At 47.9% G+C, this 22,532-nt stretch overlaps 1 protein-coding gene across 1 annotated transcript in view; it reads right to left on the bottom strand.

The window, feature by feature from the left end:
* PAK3 (p21 (RAC1) activated kinase 3) overlaps positions 1 to 22,272 on the bottom strand; it is a 97,969-nt gene extending 75,697 nt beyond the window's left edge. The window contains exon 1 of the mRNA XM_072335228.1: positions 22,081 to 22,272. The gene's annotated coding sequence lies outside the window, so the exon portion shown is untranslated. The remainder of the gene's footprint in view (positions 1 to 22,080) is intronic.
* Positions 22,273 to 22,532: the final 260 nt, after the last annotated feature.

The following is a 22,532-nucleotide window of genomic DNA, read 5'->3' as shown; positions in this document are numbered from 1 at the left end:
AAACTAATGTTATTTACCATTAAACACCTAATGTTAAGGTGTATTTAAGCAAAATAAACCAGTGAGCAAAAGCCTCAGCCTCTGCAGTTTGGACCCCCTCCAATCCCCTAATTCCCCTAACGATTTGGCAGCCTAGCTGGATTTTGCCACTTCACTGTCCAGAGATGTTTGCTAAGGGTAGAGCAGAACCAGAGGGCAGAGTTTTCAAACACTGGATTGGATAGCTTGGGATGTTAAGTATTCTGCAGAACCATCAGCACATAACAAGCACCATGCCTGTGAGCCCAGCCACAATGCTTGCACATGCAGGCAGCTTCAAACCACACCAGGTGCCAGCAGAAGGTCCCATCACCTTCCTCAAACCATCTCTCCCACACTGGTGACTTTAGATCTACCCTAAAAATACTTACATGCACACCTCATGCACCAGACCAGACACGGTGAAGGAAGGCTGTGGGTGCACATAATACAGCTTGCTTCCTATAGAATAGTTATGAAGTAGGAGGTGAGATTATTCACATATTAGCCCTCAGTCACCAGGGAACTGTCTGTGATTTCTCTATTTATACTTGCAGGGCTGTCACACAAAATAATGCGAGAGATTTTGACCTTGGAAACTGATGCAAGATAAAAAAAACCAACAAAACAACACAATAAATCCAAACATTTGTGGCATTCCCACCTCATCCCCAGGCCGGGGAAAGCAAAGAGAGGCTCCCTGATTTTTGCACTCCTTTTTCTTAAAACAAAAAAGACGGAGTAAAGCAGCAGGAGGCCATCACATGAATGGCAATGATAACATTGATCAGGCTATCACACAGCTGTCATCAAGAAGCAGAAAACAGATGAATAAGCATTAGTTATTGACTGGTCGAGCAGCCTGGCAACAGCTCTCCATCACCTCCAAGCAGCGCAGGACCTCGTGAAGCAGCGGTCAGCACGGCTGTGGGGCTTTGCTCTGCATCACGTGTGGGAGATGAGACAAGTCTGAGATGCAGTGCCAGCTGCTGCCTGAGCATAAGTATTCAAAAAACCTGCATTTCTCCATTAAGAAAAACACAGAAATCCGGACTGAAGGATGCACAGCTACATTCCAACAGTTATTTTGCTAGTTGCTGCTTTAGAGAAGGCTGCTCCTCTCTTGCCAAGTGGAAGTGCTGCAGGGCAGGCAGCAAGGAGCAGGGCAGGGAAGGTGGGCAGCTGGCATTGGATAGGAGGACAAAACGAAGGGCACTAGGGAGATCTTCAGGGAGGAGGAAATGCAGGCTGGAGCTGCGACTTCAGCAGTGACAAGAGAAGTGAGCTGAAATGAGACCTGACAGCTTGCTCGGGGAAGGGTGATGTGTGGTGCCGACAGAGATGGAGAGGACCTGGATGGAAGAGGTTTATTTATACCCAGGTTTGAAAGAAGATAAGCAGCAGCATCTTCCCCATGTGCTCTGTATGCATTTGGCAAAAACATCAAACTGAACAACAATGCCTGCAGATAGCCCAAGCACAGACCATAATGGCATCAACAGTTCAGGTAACTCCAAAGGGTCACGCTCACCGAGACAGAACACAAAGAAAAGTGAAGCAATTTGCTCTGAGGTCAGTGAGATCAGAATGTGTGAAGAAACTGAGTTGTGGTTCCTCATTTTAATCCCTTACATTTTCCTATGGAAATAAATCATCACAGCCCAAACCATCACTATTGTAATGAGGACAAACACCCTCCCCCGTTCCTCTTACCCTTCCCTCAGCCTCTTCACCAGCGGTGAGTTTTTCTCAATTGAGTTAAAATGGGGGTAAAAATATCCCTAAAAAACATCAGAAAAAGGATCCCAGCTCCTGCGACTGTTTGCACTGCTGGCGTCCCCTGACAAGCTGTCACAACGAATCACTCTCTGAGGGGGAGCTGCTGAGGGACGCTGATGGACTGCAGCACTCCCAGGTCCCGTTTGGGAACAACTGGGAAACATTTCACCATGGATACAGACTATGCCCCGGGATGACCTTCAGCCCAAATCATCAGCTGAGGTCCCAGTGGCTTTTACACACTCAGGAGCCACTTTCCTTCTCCCCACTCCTCTGCTTCAAGCTTCACATTTCCACAGACTCTACTAAACTCAACCCCACATGTCGTTTATTAACAAGCCAAATTCTCTCCGTTCCTTCCCCGCTTTTCCCATCGCTACTGAACACCGTTCAGATGCCCTCCTGCTAGTGTTAGCAATGTATGACCACATTCCATTTCATTCAATAATGAGTGAAAGCTGGAAAAAGCCAATATGACCAACTCACCAAACGATCCTTCACCTACCCGTCACCATTCCACCCATTAAGGTCCTTTCCCCTTTTGCTTCAGGACTGCTGCCTGCCTCCCGGTTCAGTTTGTTGCTCTTTGGGAAGAGAAGCTGTAATTTGCCTTTTTAGGCATGTCAGAGATCTTTGGATGTACACAGAGACAAATGAATTTCTGAGACCTGGTATTTCTTATGTAGTTGAACATTTGCTTAGAAAAAGTAACTGGTTAATTTTCAGCATCAGGAAAGACATTAGCCTTGCTGAATGCTTTGAACACACAAAAAATCACTGTGCATTACATAAGATATAAATAATAAAACTAAAACAAAGCTACACAATTATATTGCCTTTTACTGGGATTTTATAATTATATTGCATTTTAATGAGACTTGGACAATTACTTCCCTTCAGCTCCTTGCAAATCTCTGCCCTAGGCAATAACCTCGTGCCAATGTCCAGCGCCAACCCACATGGAAAACCAATTCCAGTGTGACTCCCACCTTCACTGTAGGATGCCCACCTGCAGGACGGCAGCGCCTGCAGAGGCAGAGAGCTCTGCTCAGCATAAGCCAACAGGGGATTCTTCCACAGATGTAAGGCCAGGAGCCCAGGCTAAGGAGCCCCAACACATCCTTTTCCTTCTGTTACACAGTGCAGCAAGGCTGACTGCGTGGAAAAGCATCATTTCATGAGGCACCACCATGCCATCCCAACCCAACCCGGAGCAGGACGCTGCATCAGGAACCACCCTCTAACACTAACCTATGCTAAGCACTTCCTTTTCCCAGAGCAGGTGAGGCAGGACAAGCCCACAGACAAACTTATGGGCCTGGAAACCTAAATCCTCCCCGAGAACCGCATAAAACCCATCTTTTTAGTGCAGTGCTATTTATAAGGGCTGCAGTTCACACTGCTCTTTCCCTTTTTAGTTTAGCCTTTCTCTAATATTCATTATCTCACTCCTGACTTCTCGCTGCCTGCATATCCGTTGTCACCTCTCATTCGAGAGTGACTCATTCTTAAAAGGATTTAGTCAGCTGTGAACAGCCAAACTAAGAACTGTGCATGGCATACCCGGGGAAAGAGAACCTCCAGAAGTGTCTGGATTGATCTATTTAGGTAAGCCATGCTGCAGACACAGCACGCAAGCAGTCCAAATAACCCACCTTGGCTCTGGGAACCACACTCTCAGAATTCAGGGTCCTACCACAGAGCAGAGGTGTGAGACCCACACCATCCCTATGCCCTCAGAGCAGCAGCCACCTATGTGCCCCATGGCAAGAAGTAGTGCACATTTTACCACCTGTGTAGCGGTAGTGTCCAAGAGCAGAAATCCTATCCCTGTGGATGCGATAAAAATCCTTCCCTCAGGAGCACACCATCTTTTGCACCAGCTGGGGCTCATTCCAGGCACAGCCAGTCTGCCTCCTTGTACTCATCCAGCAGATCTCCGCTCCTTGCTTTGTGGCACCCCTCACCCTGCAGGACAGGATGGCGAGCAGCTCCCACGCTGCCTCACGGTACACCAGGTCAAGGAGAAGCAGGGGCTGCTATTGGGGCACTGAGGGAAGAGCGTGCTGGGCAGCGCTTACATCGGGGCCACGAGGAGCCAGCCCCCAAGTCCATGAGGGTAGGACGCCGCCCTCTGCCCCTGGCCCTGTGCTTGCTCACTTGTGAAAGGAAAATGAAGCCCTACAAGAAAAGAGAACTTACTCGAAGATTTAAGAGCATAGCTGAGGACCACCAGGGCATCCAAAATGATGCTCTAGCAAAATGTATCCAGCTTCTTCCTCAGATGACTCTAACAAACTGGGAAAACCCTGCCAGGCTGAATACACTGTGAGTTAGTGAGGCGCACACACAGTCCCCTGACAAGGCTGGCTTCAAGCTGCAGTCGTGTGCAGTACAACCAAGCAGGACAACACGTCACCGCAGCACTTTACTTCACTGTGGCATGAGAAGGGTTTCTACTTTGCCTGTTCCCACTTTTTGTTACTTTTTTTTCCATCAGGACAAAATAACCCCACCTGATTCTACACCACCCTCATGCCTGAGCCCACCCAGCCCGGCCATACCCCCAGCCAGTCCCATAGCCATGGAGCAATCTTCTGCAGCCACGTGCATCACAAGGCCAGGACCCTGGGGCTGGCAGGACAGTCCTTGGGACAGAACAGTCAAGTCTGTCCTGCATGTTTCAGTCTGCAACAAAGCAACCCCAAAGGGTGGTAAAAGATGGGAAGGAGCTAAGGTTCACCCTACACCTTTTTTACCTTTTTTACCTGAAAAGGACAGAAGGAAGAACTGGTTTAGATCAGGGCCCTGTTCTAGCTGAATGCTGTATCCTTGAGGCAGGCAGATAAATGGATGTAATTTTGGCACATCCTGCTTCTTCCAGATGCACCACACAGTACATCACCTCAAACCAAAGCAGACACCAGCACAACTGGTATCACAAGAGCAATGCTGAATCCAGGCCCTGGTTTTGTTATCTATGCCAGAAGAGAACGCTGCACACAGATGCCCACAGTGACACAATCATTTGGATGGTGCAGATGCTACTTTTGCCTTCCCCTTGCCTGCATCTCCTGGCACGTGATATTCCTGGGAAGAAAAACAACAACTGAAAAAACCTAGATCGTAAGGGTACTGGAGAGTAGGTGCTGCATCTGCAGAGATGAGTATTTCCCTGCAGAACTGGTTCCAGAAGTTATTTTCATCCAATTAACGAAACAAAACAAACTGTTGCTAGGCCTGAGCGATTTGCCTAGCCAATCTACTTGGTTATTGCTGCCGCAGCTTTCACTACAAGAAGTCGGCTGTATGAAACCCTTCCCTGACATCAGTCACACTGAACGAGAAATAATGGAAAAGAGGTGGGACAGAACCACCAATCCCTCTTCTCCCTTCTCAGGGTGGATTTACTTTTCACAGCGTAACTAAACCAAAGAAGTGCCGGGCAGACAGCTCAGCAGGGAGCTGCCCTTCCTGCCCCAGCTCTTCCTGCTATTACTGCAAAGGCCCAGGAGATTCCCAAGAGCCAATGAATCTCGTCCCATTGACCTGTCACATTATAAGGAAATCCTTAACAACTCAGGGTGTAGATTGCCTCATGAAACAAAGCAAGACCTTGGAGGAGGAGTGCTTCTGAACTGCAGAACAGCGGCTGTCTCAGCACAAGACTGAGGAACAAAAGTCTGTTGGGAAGCTGAACATTGAGATCATCTCTTTGTCACCCAAAATCTGGTTGCATCTTGAGCACCAGCTCAAAATGAGATCAAGATCCTACCTGGTTTCAACTCCCTGCACCAGCAAACACACACTCCTAAGCAGCAGGGGCTTCTCTTCTAATAGAAGCTCCTCTCCCAACTCTTACACCCCTCCTCCAGGTAACGATTCAGAAAGAGTTTGAAAAATATTCCTTGTGATTACCTATCCAGTCAAATTAGATTCACCTTGTTTCTCCTGTAGTTAAACAATGCCTGCAATCCTGGCTTTGGGTCTGGTTAACCATTGTTTGTTGGCCAGGTCCAGGACCCAGAAGGAAAAAAGGATTCACACAAAGGAAGATCCTCTCTCAGGAGTGAACACCGCAGCCTAAGAGCCTCACAAGCGGCTGCCCTGCTCACCAATGTTGCTTCAGAGCTGCCAGCACCGCAAACGTTTTACTACTGTTTCATATCCTGGTGGGTGGTTTGCTTCGGACTCCTCTTAGCAGGCAGCTCCTGCAGCCCAGCCTACTGCTTTGTGTGCAATACGGTCCTTCAGCTGTTAACCATGGGCTGCTTCTCAGTTTGAATTTCCCCTTGGAGAAGGGAAGGGCTGACCAGATTTCCTAATGAGCCTATTCAGACCATATCCACCATTGCCATGCAGGTTTTAGAAGCAGGTATTAATAACACGGAAAAAGAGCAAACTTGTTAGTTCACAAGACCTTTCTGAGACACTGCATGGCAACTGCTGCTTCCTCCTCATTTGGGTCTCCCTAACGCCATTCCTACAAATGAGAGGTGAAGCAGTCAGGTTCAGTGGACATTTCACATTGCTGAAAGGAGCAAAAACACGGCGTGGGTGGACTTGTGCAGAGCTCAGTGCCTTGCTTCAAACAAACGGCCCTGCTCATCAGTCCATTAATTTCTCGTTGCTCATTTCAAACAGAAGCTTTGTTGCAGCTCTTGTGTCGTTGAAGATGCAGAGCTTGCCTCGCCTCTCCTATTCAACCAGAGTGAGAGCAAATCTACCAAAGTGATGTGACAGCTCTGAGCACTGCTAATAATACTGCAGCTTTGTGATTCTATCACCTAAACAGTACCTGATAAAGGACACAGAGAGGCAATACGCCCCTTGGGGAGATTGGGCACGCCAGGTATGTTCCTTCATGCTCTGAAGTGCTCAGGGCTTATCAACAAGGCCAGAGGATCGCATCACCCTGTTGGGAAACAAACACTCAGAGCCACAGGGCCAAAAGGCAGCAGCAGAGGAAGAGTTCTGCTATGAAAGCCACTCAGCAGATGCTTTCCTGATTATGGTCCACCAGTCGCAGGGAGAGCTCCTGGAGCACACATCCATGTGGGATCGCTGCTGGGACTGCACAGGATGGAACTTTTGCTTCCCCTGCAGCACAGACATCACCACCATGGCAACTGCACTTTGTAGCTGCTCCTCTGCGCAATGGATGAGATGGGCCCAAGGAAAAGCTTGAAAAACTAAAGGCCACATTTTCCACACCAGAATCCTCCCTTGGTTTTTAACACTTCTGAGGATCAGCTCAACATGTGCAGCACCAGACTGGCACAAACCCTGCCCACAATGAGCCAGGGCCATCACCTCCATCCTCCTGTCCAACACAGAGAGCAACCGGGTGCAGCCCCAGCCCCAAGCCTCCATGCAGCAAGCGGCTCCCAGCTGTCCTTCTCCACCTCCTCGTCCCCTTGGTGGCTGGCAGAAGCAGGAGATCTTCCCTGATCTTAACGAGCCCCCTGTCACGAACCCATCTTCCAAGGGCCAGGGGGAACACTGTAATTAAAGGAGCAAATCTGCCCTGGTTTTGAATACGCAAGGCTCAGTGACACAGCCCAGCTTCCCAACCAGCTGGCTCATTGTGGGGCCAGCAGCTGCCCAATTTGTCAGGCTTCGCTGCCTGCTCAGCCCAGCACCCTGCTGCACACACAGGCTCCCACCAACACATGGAGAATCTGACTTCCCCTCCATCAAGCAGCCACATAAGCCATCCTTTAAATGGGGTCAGCGTTAATTAACCCACTTTAAGCTCCTTTATACAGAAAAAAGAAAGAATACTTTTCTCTGTCTGTGTACGCAGCTTCATCTGCCCATTTAGCACAGCGCTGTACAAACTGCAATCTCCTAGTTTCAGGGAAGGAGATTCTGTGAACCCTCCACACTCAGGAACAACCCCAGGAGACAGAGAGAGGCTTCATACAACAGGAGAACACGTAGGTAGAAATATTCACACACTCAGCTTTCTCCCGTCTCCACTCAAAAGCCATCAACTTCTCTCATCAAAAGATCTACGTAGCCCAGAGAACCTATATAATTTGACATTATAAGACTGGATGAAGAAGTCCCTGCTGTTACGTTTTGTCACTGCTTAACGTAGCCCATGCCTGCTATGGCACACTGTAGGGAAGGCAAAGCTCTGGGCATGCCATCGTGTCTGCATGTCTTCCCTCCACCCCCCAGCTGTGTGTGTCTGACTACTGGATGCCAGGCATGATTTTAATGGGTGATTTTTTATAGGTGTGACAACCGGAGTGCAGTACTTAGCACTTGTGAAAATCAAGTCTTGTTTCCAAAGCCAACCTGAGCATTAAAAAACCATTAGTGAGATCCTAAAAAATAATGAGATTGGCTTAGAAAACAAGATGTTTTTAGAAACGACACGCTTTATTTGCCTTATGGTGTTTCTGCATTTTGCTGCTATGTGCTCAAGTCTCCCTTTTTTTTCCCCTTCACAGTAAGGACAACCAGAAACGCTCTTTACATGAGAAGAATCCTTCCCTAACTCGTCTGAGGCTGGGATTTCAGGACAAATATCATCAGATCCGTGATAATTCACAGAAATGAGTGAGGATGCACATCCCCATTAGAAACAGGCTCTGTTGTATGAGTTTCTTGCAGGAAAAAAAAAAGGTATGGATATCTTTCCTCTCTTTGCGGATGCTATTGGATGGATTTAATTTGTTAGTTGGCCTCTCCCAATTTCCCCAACGTGGACACCTACATCCAAAAAAACAAACAGATTTTTGCTTGAATTTTCAGACTTACTTCTATGAAACATAATTTAGAAGGAAACTCTGAAGTTGTGTTGCAACCATTCCATGCAGCCTCCAATACTGCAGCAGACTTCTTCCCTGCTGGCTGCATGAGAGACCTCAAGGCTCTATCAACCCCACCAATGTCTTCCCCACATTCAGCACAAGGTAAGTAAGCAGCCTCAGGTCTGGCATTTTGGGAGGCCTCCAGCCAAAGCTCTGGGGAAGGCTCAAGGCAAGACTTAGCTTTGAATCTTACTCTTAGAAGAGTGGCAAACAGGAGAGGGCAAAATACTAAATATATATCTCATATGATGTTGAAACCAACCTAACCCTCCAGCATCCCCATACACCACAAAGCAAACCAGCAGCAATACGTTTCTGAGCCTTAAGCTGGTAAAAGACTACCAGACATCAAGCAGGCTGATATGTGGCACAACAGAAATGGGCTTCTCTGTTCCCCATTTGAATCAGAGGGTGAGCTTTTGCTTGTATCAGTGTATCTGCAACACTCTGAGTTCTACTGCTGAACTCTTTCCTGGTAGAAGAAGGGGGACGACAAGACAACATGCTTACTGGTGGGAATAATCAAGTAAAAGTTTGGCATGAAAAAACAGCCCATCCTCTCATGACCTCAGACTGGTAAGAAGGTGACACATCCATCTCCTCCCTCACTGACTGAAAAGAAACATTCCAGCTCCCACTTAAGTAGGAAAGCCATGTACCTACAGTCTTGCTGGTGTCAGCACCTGTAAGGCAAAGCTACTCAGCAGCAGCCTGAGCAACCTGAAAGCTCTGATGCTGCCATCACCCTGGGACACAAGGTGTCAGACTCTCAAGTCAACAGCCTGAAAGCTTTCCAGAGCCAGAATAAGTTTTCTCAAGATACTCTTCCAACATCTAAGCCTACTTCCTCTGCCAAGGTGCTTTCTTAGAAGCAGAGAAGAAATCCACCATTGTCATAACGACAGAGGGAATCACAGGACGGAGAGCAGGACTTGGTAGCTGTTCACCGATGCTTCACACCTTGCACTGTAACCAGAATCAGTTTTGGCCGGAGATGGTGCAGCTAAGGACCGATCATGCTCCTACAGAAGATAACAGGAGTTAACTTTCCACTCACTAACCGATTCCACCTGCACCGGGTAATATCAGGACACTCAGCTATCAGTGCCATCAGAGATGGACTTAGAAAGGGTACAGAGTGGGATGCACAGACACTGAGAAGGAAAAATGAATGCAGGAGCAAAGATGATCATAAGCTGTCCTGCTTAAGAAATAACTGGAGAGGCCTATCTTTGTACAACACATTTTTGGAAGAAATATGCATACTGACTGCCTTTCATTTCTCCCCACAAACTCCCCATGCTGCTCTAATAAGAGTCTCTGGTATAACAAACTAAACATACATAAATTTTCAAAGGCGGCATCAATGCCCTAAAGTAAATAATCCTTTAAACCCCTATGCACTGCAGCACTTGCTGGGCCTGAGGCGGGGGAAAAACAAGACAAACTGCAGCTGTGAAATATGAAATAAGACAGGAATGAGAAAACATTCCTTTCTCCTGAGGAAGCGTATGCAGAGTTGCAAGCATTTTGATCTACCAGTTGAAATCAGGCCTTGCAAATGGCTTGTCTCATGTACACGCAGAAGCCGAGAAGCAGCCATTGCTGGTGCATGTAGTAGGGTCTGTAAGCACAGGTGACCCAGCTGGGGTGTAGCACCAAGCAGCAGTAACAGCACCATGTGCAGGGGGAAGGAGCAGAGGTTTGCTTTCCAAAGCACTTGTTCAACACATCTCAGCTCCTTAAAATGCCTGCCCAGGAACCAAGAACCTGACTGAGATCTGATCAAGTCAGAGGCACAGCCACTGGACCAGCAGCAGCAGACAGCAGGAGCCACCCCATCCTCTGGCCTCCCTGGAACCATAGCAGAAGACATCCAGTAGCTGCTGACGGAGGACGAAGGAAATATGTTGTGCTGCTGAGTGAAACTACTGCAGCTTGAAGGCATTAGGCATTCCAAAAACAAGTCACTATACAACATTTAACTAAAGCTGCCACTTGACAGAGCTTTGCACAGAAAAACCAAGACTTACCCATGGCAGTGCTGCCATCTCTGGATACCATTCTCTTCACAATTTCCTTTTAGCTCCTTTAGATACACACTTCCTCTTATCACTGTGTGCGTAAGTGTGACTTTCTCAAAGAGAAAGCCTGCCAGGCTGCAATGGAAGGCTCAAAAGGCTGCCCAGCACCCTGCTGATTCTTCAAGAGCTTCGGCATCCTTTGCAGAAACAGCTTCCCAAAGCATCTCAGTAGGTTACAGCAGGAATCCCTACATCTCATGTGAGCACCAGCAAGCTAATAGCACTATTTTTCCTAACCAGTCAGCAATGAAAAACATAAGGCACACAACTCTAATGTCACCAACTCAGACCTTCTATCACTATTTAGTTCTGTCTGCTCCCGATTTCCCTGCTGATCCTGACAGATTCTTTCCAACTTGGGACATTCTACAGTGCCATGACTCTAAGCTCTGGTAAGACAACAGTCTCACTTCATGGCACTTTTTGAGCTTTAAGTGCCTTCTACAATGAGATGAAACGTACCCCAGCCTTTTAATGCAGAAAAATCATTCTGAAGCATCATCCACATTTAAATGGAAGCCTTTCCAATCAGGGCATGCAAACCCAGTGATAATTGTAGTGAGCTGAAATGTGACAGGTTCAAGTATCAGCCCTGATGTGAGGCGAAATTGCCCTGACAGATGAGAGACCTTGAACCTGTAATACCTGGTTCAGTGCTTGCATTAGGTCTGCATATGCATCTATAGTGTCACATTCACAAGGATTCACCCACACACTGAACAACTTCAATGTTCCCCTTGACCGTACCACTGCCAGCAGGCTGCACCTCCAGTCAGGCAGTGCCCTACTTTAGCAGCAGCTGAACCTCCTCCATCAATGAGAAATCCATGGGCTATCAGCAACTTATAAGCTTCTCTTATGTATTCAGACCTCAACACAACTTCAACACCTCGGCTTACAGGATCAAAAGACAACATTCCCATCTACATCCCTTCCTTTTTGCAGAAAGTCACGCCTTCCCCTTGGTCACCTCTGTCTTATACCAGCACTCCATTGACAGGAGGCTTCTGAAACAAGGACTCTTCCTGTGACAAATGCAGGAGCAGCACAGGAGTAACCCCAGAGAGTGATAGTGAGGGATCCAAGGGTGAATGTTACTTGGGGTGATTTCTAAAACCACCCTTCATTTCCCACTGTTCAACTCAAAGCTCTAGATAACAAATGTTTTCTCCTCTGTGCACATCCCAGGGACTTCCTTCTGCTTCTTACAACAAGGAGGCCAAAGCAAAACCAGCTATCGTTCAGATTAAAAAAATAATAATAATAAATGAAGATATACCCAGAACGTTAAGGAGCATATACACATTTTTCCCCCTGCTAAAAAGAAGTCACTAAAATACTAACTTCACTTCTGTTACATTTTACTCGTCCTTGGCACAAGTGGGACAAAAGACTGAGCTCTGAAAGCCTCTCTCCTCTTTGTCTTCACTGCAGTGAAAGAGTCCGACTCCATATCTGCAGCGCCCCAAAGAACACACAGGACTGAAGAACACCTGTGCTAGCACTGCTGTTCTCTCAAGCATTTGAGACAAGGATGGGAAAGAACAGCATTGTGCAACAATCCCCATCCACAGCGTAATTAACTCTCATTTTCCTTGGCCCTGGAGTGCTTGTCTCCTTCACCCATAACTGAAAACAAAAACAGAAAGCTCTAGGGGCAAGGGAGGGGATAAAAGCAGCTATGAAAGCTGCTCTCCCTGTTGGCTGTGTGCTGCTTGTTTAGGTAACTGGAGATGGTTTGTCTGCTGTTAATTCTTTTTCATCACAGAGGTCACTGGAAATAAATTCAGTACACACAATGCGCTGAAACGAGGAGATAAGGACACTCAGAAGCACAAACCCCAAACTACGTTCTCCCTGGACCACCAATAGCCCTGGGCAATCTGTTCTTTCCTTTCCCACTCTGCCACAAAATGCTCTCTCACCAGGACAACACAAACCTGCCTTCAGCAGAGACTGCAGCCCAACACTCCATTTTCCCACTGCTTCCTGTTCATGCTTCCATCCCTCTCTGCTTCCCCTGCAAGCAGTGTGGGTCCAGACCTGGCAAGCTGCAGTGTCTCTGGGCCTGGGGACCACAACACAGTACCTTATACCCCGCCTGCCCCATGCAGAAGCACACTGGTCCCTACTGGGGGCTGGGTGCCAGCTTGGGACCTGCCCCGAGCAGCCATGAGCATGGAACAGGAATCTGCTCCATAGGTTCAGCCTCCTTTGAGGCTGCAGAGCGAAGGCCGCAGCTCAGAGGGATCCAGTGCCTACCTTTAGACCATCCTGCCCTGTCTAAGTGTGCTAAGAACAAGCAGTTTTATGTACTTAGGTACTTGAACAAAAGGAACTGCTTTCTAATTAAAGCCACGGACACCAAAAGAGCTATACAGCTAACAAGCACAAACAGAATCATCATTAGAGGAGACTTTATTAAGATACAACTGAGACTGCAGACATTTGTTCTGCCAATAAGCTCTGTACGCTTTAAACCCTGACTGGCTTAATTAGACTAGTTGGGGATATTTGATACCCCGTCACTTTGGCATTTCTAAAAATAACCACATGGTATGTCCTATTTATTAACTTTGATTTATACCAAGACTTGCCTCTATTTCTCTAAGGGGCATTTACAAAACTTAAAATGCAGAGCCAGCCAATAAATCCATCCCGCATGTAAGGAAATGACTTTCCTTGGATGCAAAACCCACCACCCCAAGAAGCCAGAGAGGCCTTTGTTGGCTTTGCTGCAGCTAACCACAGCCTGAAAGATGGCATCTTTGTCTAAGGGCGTGGAAAAAATGGGTAGCTATCACGTTAGAGTGTATTATTAAAAGTGACAATTATCTCTGTATGCTTACAATTGGAACTTCTGATTTCATAGGCTCAAACAAATGCACTGCTGCTGTTCTGGATGGCCTAGCATTAATAAAGCAAACCGATTTTGAATGCCCAAGGCCGGGACTTCAGGGACAGCAGATGGTGCCCAGGATACCCATTCTCACATTAGCATAAGAATAGCATGGAGTGGGTCACAGACTGCCTTTAAGCAAGCTTTCAGTTGTCCACGCAACCTCTGCCTCCTACCAAATGAGACAACAGCATTGTTTTGGTTTTCTAATTTAGGTAATCAGTGCCTCATTACGTAAAATGTATTTCAGAGGCAAGCCGAGCAAGAAGGAAATCCACCTCCTTTGTAACAAGTGCACTCCTTATGCACCTCGTTCAAACTTCACACATAACAAAAGGAAAGGAGCAGTACTTGCTTAGATCCGTGAAAACATATCTGGTCAAATGGCTTAGAGCTCTTAAAATTAGAGGGCTGTTTTTCTTTTTTCCCCTTTAATTGCCTTTTATTTTGTGTGCCATCAGTCGCAGCTGTAATTGCTTGTAAGCACAAATGGCAGCATTTAGAGATACCTTGCTCACTGAGAACCAGAATACACTCCAAATACAAAACTGGAAGCTGTGCTTCGCATTCCTTAAAACTGAATGAAATCCACGTTCTTACCTGAACTCAAAAATACAACTCCCCCGATCGCGAAAAAGGCAAAGCTTCACCCCACTGCTAACTGCAGCCTCAGCATTAAGTAAAAAGCAGCAAGGCCAGGATGCTGCAGGCAGAAGCTCAAACCAGCATCCCGTGCCACCCCTCATGAGATGTTTAGCCCTTCCAGTAAGCAGAGTTAAGTCTCACTTCAAACACTGCGTTCCACTGCTTGCCATCTTACTACTAATAACGGACAGAGCTTTGTGTGTTTAGATGTCTTCCAAGGTGAGTTAATTTGGGTTTCCAAAGCAATTAATTAATAATTAATTTCTAATTTCTGAAAATACAACATTGCAGTTCACGCTTGGTGCCCCTTGGTGGACAGGGCCGCTAAGCCAGTTTAATTTCCTAGCTGGCTATTAAACATCAAGAGAACGTTTCAACCTCACTCATCAGCCACATCAAAACTGGTAAATCCTACGTGAGAAGTCAGTCTATCCAAAATGGGAAGTGAATTAACTAAGAGCTTGCCTACACCTCATGGATGCTCTGCATGAAAGGCACAGAGGGGCACAGCTCACTTCTTCTTTCCCCATCCAAGAATCAGGAAGAAGAAAAGAGGAAGGCTGTAAGTTCCACTCTCCCACAGAAGAGGTTAAGAAGTGCCGAACCAATCCACGTGGAAATCTTGAGCCCATGTAACTCTTCTTTACCACTGCAAAATTGCAATCACTCTTGGGTCACTCTTGAGATCTCCACCATGGGAAATTCTGAAGTGAAGACGGGTGTTAAAAACTAGAAGGATTGCAAATAGATGGTTAATCTCATTCCAAGGAAAAAGTGCAAACATCCAGGGATCACCGTGCTGTGGATTTCGCCAGAATGGATGCCAGCAGGCAGCCTGAGCCCTGAGCCCCCCAAGGTGCTCCCTCAAACAAGCCTGCCCCTGACACAGAGCTAGCAAAGGCAAGTCGCTCCACACCACAGGCACACCCCAGATTCCAGACATGGGTGATGGCGAGGCAGCTGAGAATTACACATTTACACACAACACAAACTGGCAGCAGGAACAGACAAAAAATCCCTTGCTGATGTTGCTGTTTCTCGTGTAACACGGTTTTCATTCCCTAAAGCCAAGGCACTAATTGCCAACTGAAAATAAGTCGTCTCACCATTTCACTTGAAAAAATACCAAGAGCTCTTGAGCATGACTGGAATATTCAAGTCATACCTGGGCAGTGAAAACACAATTATTTCTGTATGTCGTTCAGCACAACCCTTTTTAAACGAACTGCTTGAAAATTATGAGATCTCTGGAAGCATTTTAGAATTGGGAACAACTACACAACCTGGAGGATGCTTCAAGTCACTGGGCTCTGCTGAATTATGAGTGTCCTTCTTTGGATGAGGAGTTCGAAGGAAGGCTGAGGGCTTACTAAGCTGCATAGGGCTTGCTTTTCAGAACTGGTGATCTTCAAGAATATCAAATTTCATTCTATTTCCTCCCAGTCAGGTACTTATAGGAATGGAGGTTCAAAACACAATAACAAATGATAGTTCACAACCGTGCCAGTGGAATGTAGCCTACTGAAAAGAACACAATACTCAGCCCTGTTTAAAGGAGGGGAAACGTGTATCTAGCAGTGTGTCTTGACAATACCTTTGGGGAAAGAACCTTCCACCCTTACAGTTGTCTCCCTGGGAGTAATTCCAGAAGGTGAGCAGATGCGGAGGGGTGGAAACATTTGTTGGAGGGGAACTGTCAACCTCTGCAGTCTTCTCACACCCATTGCAGAGAATGAGAGAAAGGAAGAAGACAAACACAAACATTCCGGTAAAGCACTGTATTTGAAGATATTATCCTGCATTTGAGCTGGATATTTATTGTGCAGACTCGGGATGATGTCCCTAAAAGCATTACTTTACAATTATCTCTAAAGTTTAATTTACTCTTCTCAGACTCCACTTATTAGCCAAGCTGGGGTGGTCTACAGGGGAAAAAAACACAAAACAGAACTGTAGCTGAAGCACTGCAGGCAAGTGTTGAATGTTCTGTTAAAACATAAACAGCTTCTTGCCTGCAAATCTCCTCTCTCCCTCAGATGTCTCATCTTTCACCCCTCCGTTCCCAAGATCCCCGAATTTCCTCAGTTCTGTGGTTACCTGGAATCTTCTGACAGAAACAAGCACCAAACGCACTATGAAGAAAACAAACAACAGGCAAAAATCCCCTAAAAACAGCCCTTCAGCTTATTCCTGCCTTATTTTTCCCGTGCAGGCTCAGAGCCAAAGATACTCCAATCACAGCTGAGATCAGTGGCAAACCTTGTTAGCTGTTAGCAGAGGAAAAAATCTTAAACGAGTTTTAATAAAAATTAAAGATAAATATTAAAGAAGGGGAAAAAAATATCCCAACAAAAAACAAAACAAAAACAGAAGAAGAAAGTAAAATCCTTATCTCCTCCCTTCTTTAATTCATAACATAAACGGTAGGCTGAAAACAAAAACGGACAGTCTCTCTGACCTAATGGGATAGAAAACCCAAGGATACAGGCAGGAGGCTCCCATCCCGTTTGTCACATGGTTGCCACGATTTGCGGGTGGTATGGCAGAAATGAAACCCCACACTGCGACAAAACCTCAAGTCATCTGTCACAGGCATGTGCTCTCCCAGCGCACGCTGTGGTGGACGACCAGCAGAGCGAGGGCTGGCCCAAAGTGCCTTGCTGAATATGAGAGAGAAGGATGTTCCCCTTCAGGCCCTGTAGTTATTAAAGGGTTCCAGTGAAAGGGTAGTTAAAGATCTGTCGAGCCAAAATATGCTGCACTTAAGGAGCTTTTATGTTATTTGCCTCCGGATGTCTCTGCACAGAGTGAGACATTTAGCGTCGTTTTTATGAAGATCTCAAAGAGATAAATAAAAATAATTTTCTATCTGGAAATGGCCAAGAGCAAAGAGGTTAATTGAACAATCCGGCCTCTCACAGCAAGGCAATGGGAGAGCTGGGGACAGAATCCAAATCAGCTGATTGCAGTCCTGTGACCCTCCAGCGCTCACAGTGCTCTCTTGGAGAAGCGTTCCTTGTCCACGCGATGCAATATAGGGGCCATGTGGCTCTGTGAGCGCGTCCTGCGGAGCTGCAGGGGCAGAGGGGTTGCTTCAGTCCCAGCCTTCTGTGGCTGCTTCCAGAGGCAGCTGTCTCACAGCCCACTTTGCTTTAGGCTCTTCCTGGCTTTTAATTTCATCTGAAAGATTGGGCTCATTGTTTCTTAGCAAGAAACTGCTTTTCTTAAAAGGACTGACCAAAGTTTGATGAAGCCCTTGTGCAATGGAAAGACTGACGAGATATATTAAAGGGTAGGTAGGGCAAAAACTCCCACTGAGTTCAATGGAATGATTACTGTTGTTTTTATGCATATCTTTTCCCATTGCTCTGGCCTGTATTTTAGTGTATTTGTGTAACTCCATTTGGCAGAGGGAATTGGTAACCCCTCCCATGCTTTGCTTAGCTTCTCTTTGTTTGCCAGTATCGCCGTGAAACATTTTTCTGGCTCCTGCACTGTGCCCTCACATTGGTGCTTCAACATGCTACAAAACCAGAGCTCCCAAAAATAAATGGGCAGACTGAAGTCAATAAGACGTATCTTCTGCCTACATAACTAAAACCCAGAACTCATCAACCAGCCAGTCATCCTGAAGCTGGATCAAGAACTCAACAAGATTAAAGGAGAGGATCAGAAGCACATACAAAGACTGTCCACCAAGGAATCCCAGCAAGCTGTCACCCAGCTCAGCCTATGCCACCCTTCCTGTACTGTGCTGCTCAGCTCTGTCCATCAGCAGAAGGGCTGCCGTGCCCCAGCACAGCTCTGCCCACATTGTGCATGCACCCACAGGTGGGATGGAAGGGCTGGAGAAGGGTGAGGAAGAGAGGTGGTCCTGCAAGCAGCAGCAGCCCTGCATGCAAGAACTGAAAGTTCTCAGCAACATTCAGCTGATGGAGCAGATCCAAGTACCCCAATTCCGCACCTCTGTCCTAAGAAATACTTGACTTCTTGCTCCTAAAGAATCTTCAGCAGTGGAGATGCTGCAGGTTCCTCGGGCAGCCTGCCCCAGGACTTAATATCACTGCTTTCTAACGATAAACTTTAGCAAAACAAACTTCATGCTGATCTCTGAAGGCAAAAAAGGAGCTGTGGCATGAAGAACAGACTAACTCCCAAGGTCCTGCAGGACGGTTTCTATGCTGTCCCTTGTTCCATACAGGACCAGTGGTACCAGGCTGAGGCAGCAGAGGAGGTGACCTTCAGCCCTCCTCTAGTATGGCAGTTCTTAGGCTTCCACTAAAATGAAACAGTCTGCACCAAATGCCAGACAGCAGGTCAGTCTTCCCAGCTGATCCTCTGTCTTATTATGTAAGATACACTGTTTGATTACTGCCCTCTGCTAACCTCTGCATAAATTAGACATGAAGGACTAGAACAGAAATTATTACTGAAAATTCAATCACTGTTAACTGATTTATTATACATCATCACATGTAGGTCAAAGTGTGTTAACCTGCTTGAGCCTATCGAAAAAGATTTCATTAACACACTACTCAACCTAACAACACCTCTCCTGCAGAAACATGGCCTTCCTGCACTGTTTGGTGCCCACTGTCACAAGCCAGCCTGAAAGAAATGCTGCCAGCTGCCAGCACACAAGGTTCAAAGCTTGTGAAATTGCTGCCACTGTGGTCTGTGACGGCTTGGGGCACTTTCAGACAGTGCAGCATTGGTGGAGGAGATGTCATTGCCTTATGCCACATGAATATTAAGAGATGGACGCATTCCAAAAACAAAGGAATCCCTTACAGGACAACGTGCCAACAAATGGGTTTCAAGCAGGATGTCATCAGAAAAACACCTAGGTGAAAGGAGGCCCATTAATTCCACACTTATTCCAGCCCTTTAACACCATCTCCAGTCTGTCACACAACGCTGGAACTGAAGGCACATCTTAGCAAACCCTGATACCTCACACAGGATCCTCACAAGGCTACAGCTATGCTCACCTTCACCTCAGAGCAAACCCCATTTGAGCCCCAGAGTACTTCATATGATCTCACACTGCTAACACCAGCTCCAAAACTGAGCCTGCAACCAGCAGCAGCTATCAAAGAAAAACCTTTCCCATCTCTCCCAGTCTCACTCTCTCTATGCCTTTATCTAACAAGATGGCATTGGAAAAAGCGGAGCCAGATTCTTGGGAGAGGTGCACAATGGAAGATAATAGCCACAGACATAAGCTGAAACACAGGAAATTCTGATTAGATATCGGCTTTTTCATGAGGACAATCAAACAGCGAAATGGGATCAAAGAGGCTGTGGGATTTCCTTTTATCTTTTTTTAATGTTCTTAATTAACTGAACAAAGTCCTGAGTGACCAGCTATAAATCAGCACAGCTTTGCATAGGAGGCTGTGCTAGGTGACTTCCAGAGACCCTTCCATCATACATTCCTCTATGATCAGTCCTGGCTGTATCTGGAACCATACCACAAGACCTTAGTAAATGATAAGACACTATTATAATCCTCAGGTGGACCCTATGCGCTGGTGAAGAATGGAAGCAGAGTGCTGGTGCTCAGCCAGCACAAACAACAGCTCTCCCCTCAGAACATCCCCAGTGGTCGGCACCTGCACTGGGGAGCTTTACACTCAGCACCCTGCCAAAACTACATCCCTCCTGGTATCAGCATCTTCAGGGAGGTGCTCCAGACACCCTGCTGGGGGTTCCTTAATCCCAGTTGCAGTGAAAGTTTCTGGAACGTGATGTGCTAAAAGAAACTTCACTGGGGAGATCAACGGGAAGAAAAAATCCCACAGATTCTCCAAATTAAATTCATTCTATCTGAAGGGGCAAAGGCTTCAACTATAAGGACAACTTTCAGAGCCTAACCTCAGAGAGCACTGTGAGAGACCCAGTGCTTACATCAACTGCATTAGCTATGATCTGATGATTTAAAGTGATGTCTATTGATGCCCAGAGGTATTTTCAGGTCCAAGCTTTCTTTGCAGAGCGTCTGTTTTGTACAGTTGTTTTGCCAAGCAGTGACAATCTGTTTGGAAATATCAGGGAGCACAAAATCTAGAGGTGCATCGGTGTGTGAGCGTCTGCTCCAAAACCTCTGAGGAAATAACCCTTGGGAACGGCCATCAGCCAGCGATGCAGTTTGGAACCAGCCAAGATGCGAATAAAAACTCATGTCAGCTGAGGATTTGGGACTTAATGCCATTCTGCTGATGCAGATAAATATTCACATTTCCCCCGGCCTCCGCAGACTAAACCCAGTTTAAGAGAAAAATCTATATAATACCATTTGAACAACATTGCTGCTCTGGGGGGTTGGGGGCTGCTATCCTCACTTTCAAAGCACTGCATTGAAAGCGTTGGAATTTACACGTCCACTTTAGGACTCAAGAGTCCAAAGAAAAGTCACTGCAGGCAGGATTCAGGAGCCTGATTCACATGCTCCATAACAGGAACTTTCAGATTAGAACTTTTTTGCGCACACCTTTATACCTAATGGAAGGAAATGAGCAAGACAACAGTCTTACTCAGTCTGACACTGCTCAGTTTGCATTACCTCACTGCTTCTTATTCCTCCTGTCCTGTTTGCAGAACTGAACACGCTGTGTCGGATTTTCATTTCTGTACACCGTGCAGACTCAACAACTTGCACTTTCTCTTCCCTCTTGCAACTGGTTTCTGTGGAAGGGCAGGAGGGTAAGTGCTCCAGCACTGCATGTGTGGCTGGCAAAAAGGGTCAACTGGAAAGGAATGGAAAGGATGGCTAAACGGCAATGCCAGGCCAAGGTCTTCACCGCAAACTCAAGCACATCCCTTCTCTTACATATTGCTAGACATCCATGTGATATTAAATGGAGCAAGCTTCTGGAAAGACCTCCAAAACAGAAGGCTCAGTGAGCAGTACATAGGCTTTGGGCACTCTGGAATTCAAGGTGCTCAGCTCTCCTAGACATCAAATCGTATGAGGCAAACAAGGGCAAATACCACAAGAATCAGTACGCTTATGACACAGTGATACAATATGTACGGGCACAGTAGTGTAGCTACTTCTTAAAAAGAGGAGGGGGGGGGGGGGGAAGAGGGGAAGCTGGGATGTGCTCCAGCAGCCAACCAGTCACCCTTGCTGGAGCTCCCAGCACTAATGACCTCGTGCAGCAACGATTCCACCTGATGTCAGCACAGCACACACAGTCTGACAAAGCCCCTTTGCTGCACTGGAGGTCCAGCACCGAGGGCAAAGGTCAGCTCTGCACCCAGCCGCAGCTGGGGGCTAATCGAACTTTTGGGTTCGCTGCAAGAGAAATCCGCAGCGCCCACCTCCCTTTCTAGCATTCTGTTCGCCAGCCTCTCAAACTGCAGCTCGGGTTCGGCGGTGTACCCTTCACTTGCGACCCAGCTCCCACAGCCGACGCAGCACGGCTGGGCAGGCAGACGGCTCGGGAGGCAGGAGCAGCTCCGGGCCGTCACCGGCCGTAAGGCAGCCCACTGTGGTGGCCGCTTCCTGCGGCGGCTGGGAGCGCCTCCCGGTGAGGCAGCCCATCCCGGTGAGCTTTCAGCCCATCGCCGGGCCGGCAGCCAGCCGCGTGACGAGCGGCTCCAGATACCGAGAGGGCGTCGCTGCCCCGGGGCTCGCCGCAGCCCCCCGCTCAGGGCGGCTCCCCGGGCCCGCGGCCGCACGGGGCGTGTGAGCTCCCCGCTGCTCCCAGCCGCAGCCCCGCGGACGGCTCCGTATCGCGGAGGGCGGGCGGCAGGCCGAGCCGTTCCCGCTGCCAGCCGGGACGGGACCGCGGCGGGCACGCGGGGAACAAAGCGAAGGACAGACCTGCTCTCCGGCCTCTCCCGCGCCGGAGGCCGCGCTGCTTCTGCCGGCCGGCGGTGCTGCCCTCAGCGGCTCCGCATGGCTCTGCCCGGCGCCGCGCCTCCTCTCCCCCTCCGCACTCCTTTTCCAGGGGGGGGACAAACGGGGGCCGGCGGGCCCCTTCTATTCTGATTTATTCTAATATATTCTGGGGGCTTGTGGTTCCTGCAAGCGGCGGAAGTGAAACCCGTCCTCGGCCCCCTCCTCCCTCTGCGCTGCGGCGGGGCCGGGGGCGGCGGGGCTGGGGGCGGCCGCTCCCTAAGCGCGGAGCCCCGGCGGCCCGAGCCGCGACCTTCCCGAGTCCGGAGAGGAGTCCGCGGTGGGGCCGACGAGAAGGGGAGGACAGGTGGGGCCGTCTCCGCGGGCACACCTGGCCGGGTGCTGCGAGCGGTGGCGGCTGTCGGAGAGGCGGCGGG

This window comes from Excalfactoria chinensis, chromosome 4 (assembly GCF_039878825.1).
Source record: "Excalfactoria chinensis isolate bCotChi1 chromosome 4, bCotChi1.hap2, whole genome shotgun sequence".
Classification (NCBI taxonomy): domain Eukaryota; kingdom Metazoa; phylum Chordata; class Aves; order Galliformes; family Phasianidae; genus Excalfactoria; species Excalfactoria chinensis.
The sequence above is the reverse complement of the archived record's forward strand: the minus strand, read 5'-3'. Positions and strand labels throughout refer to the sequence as shown.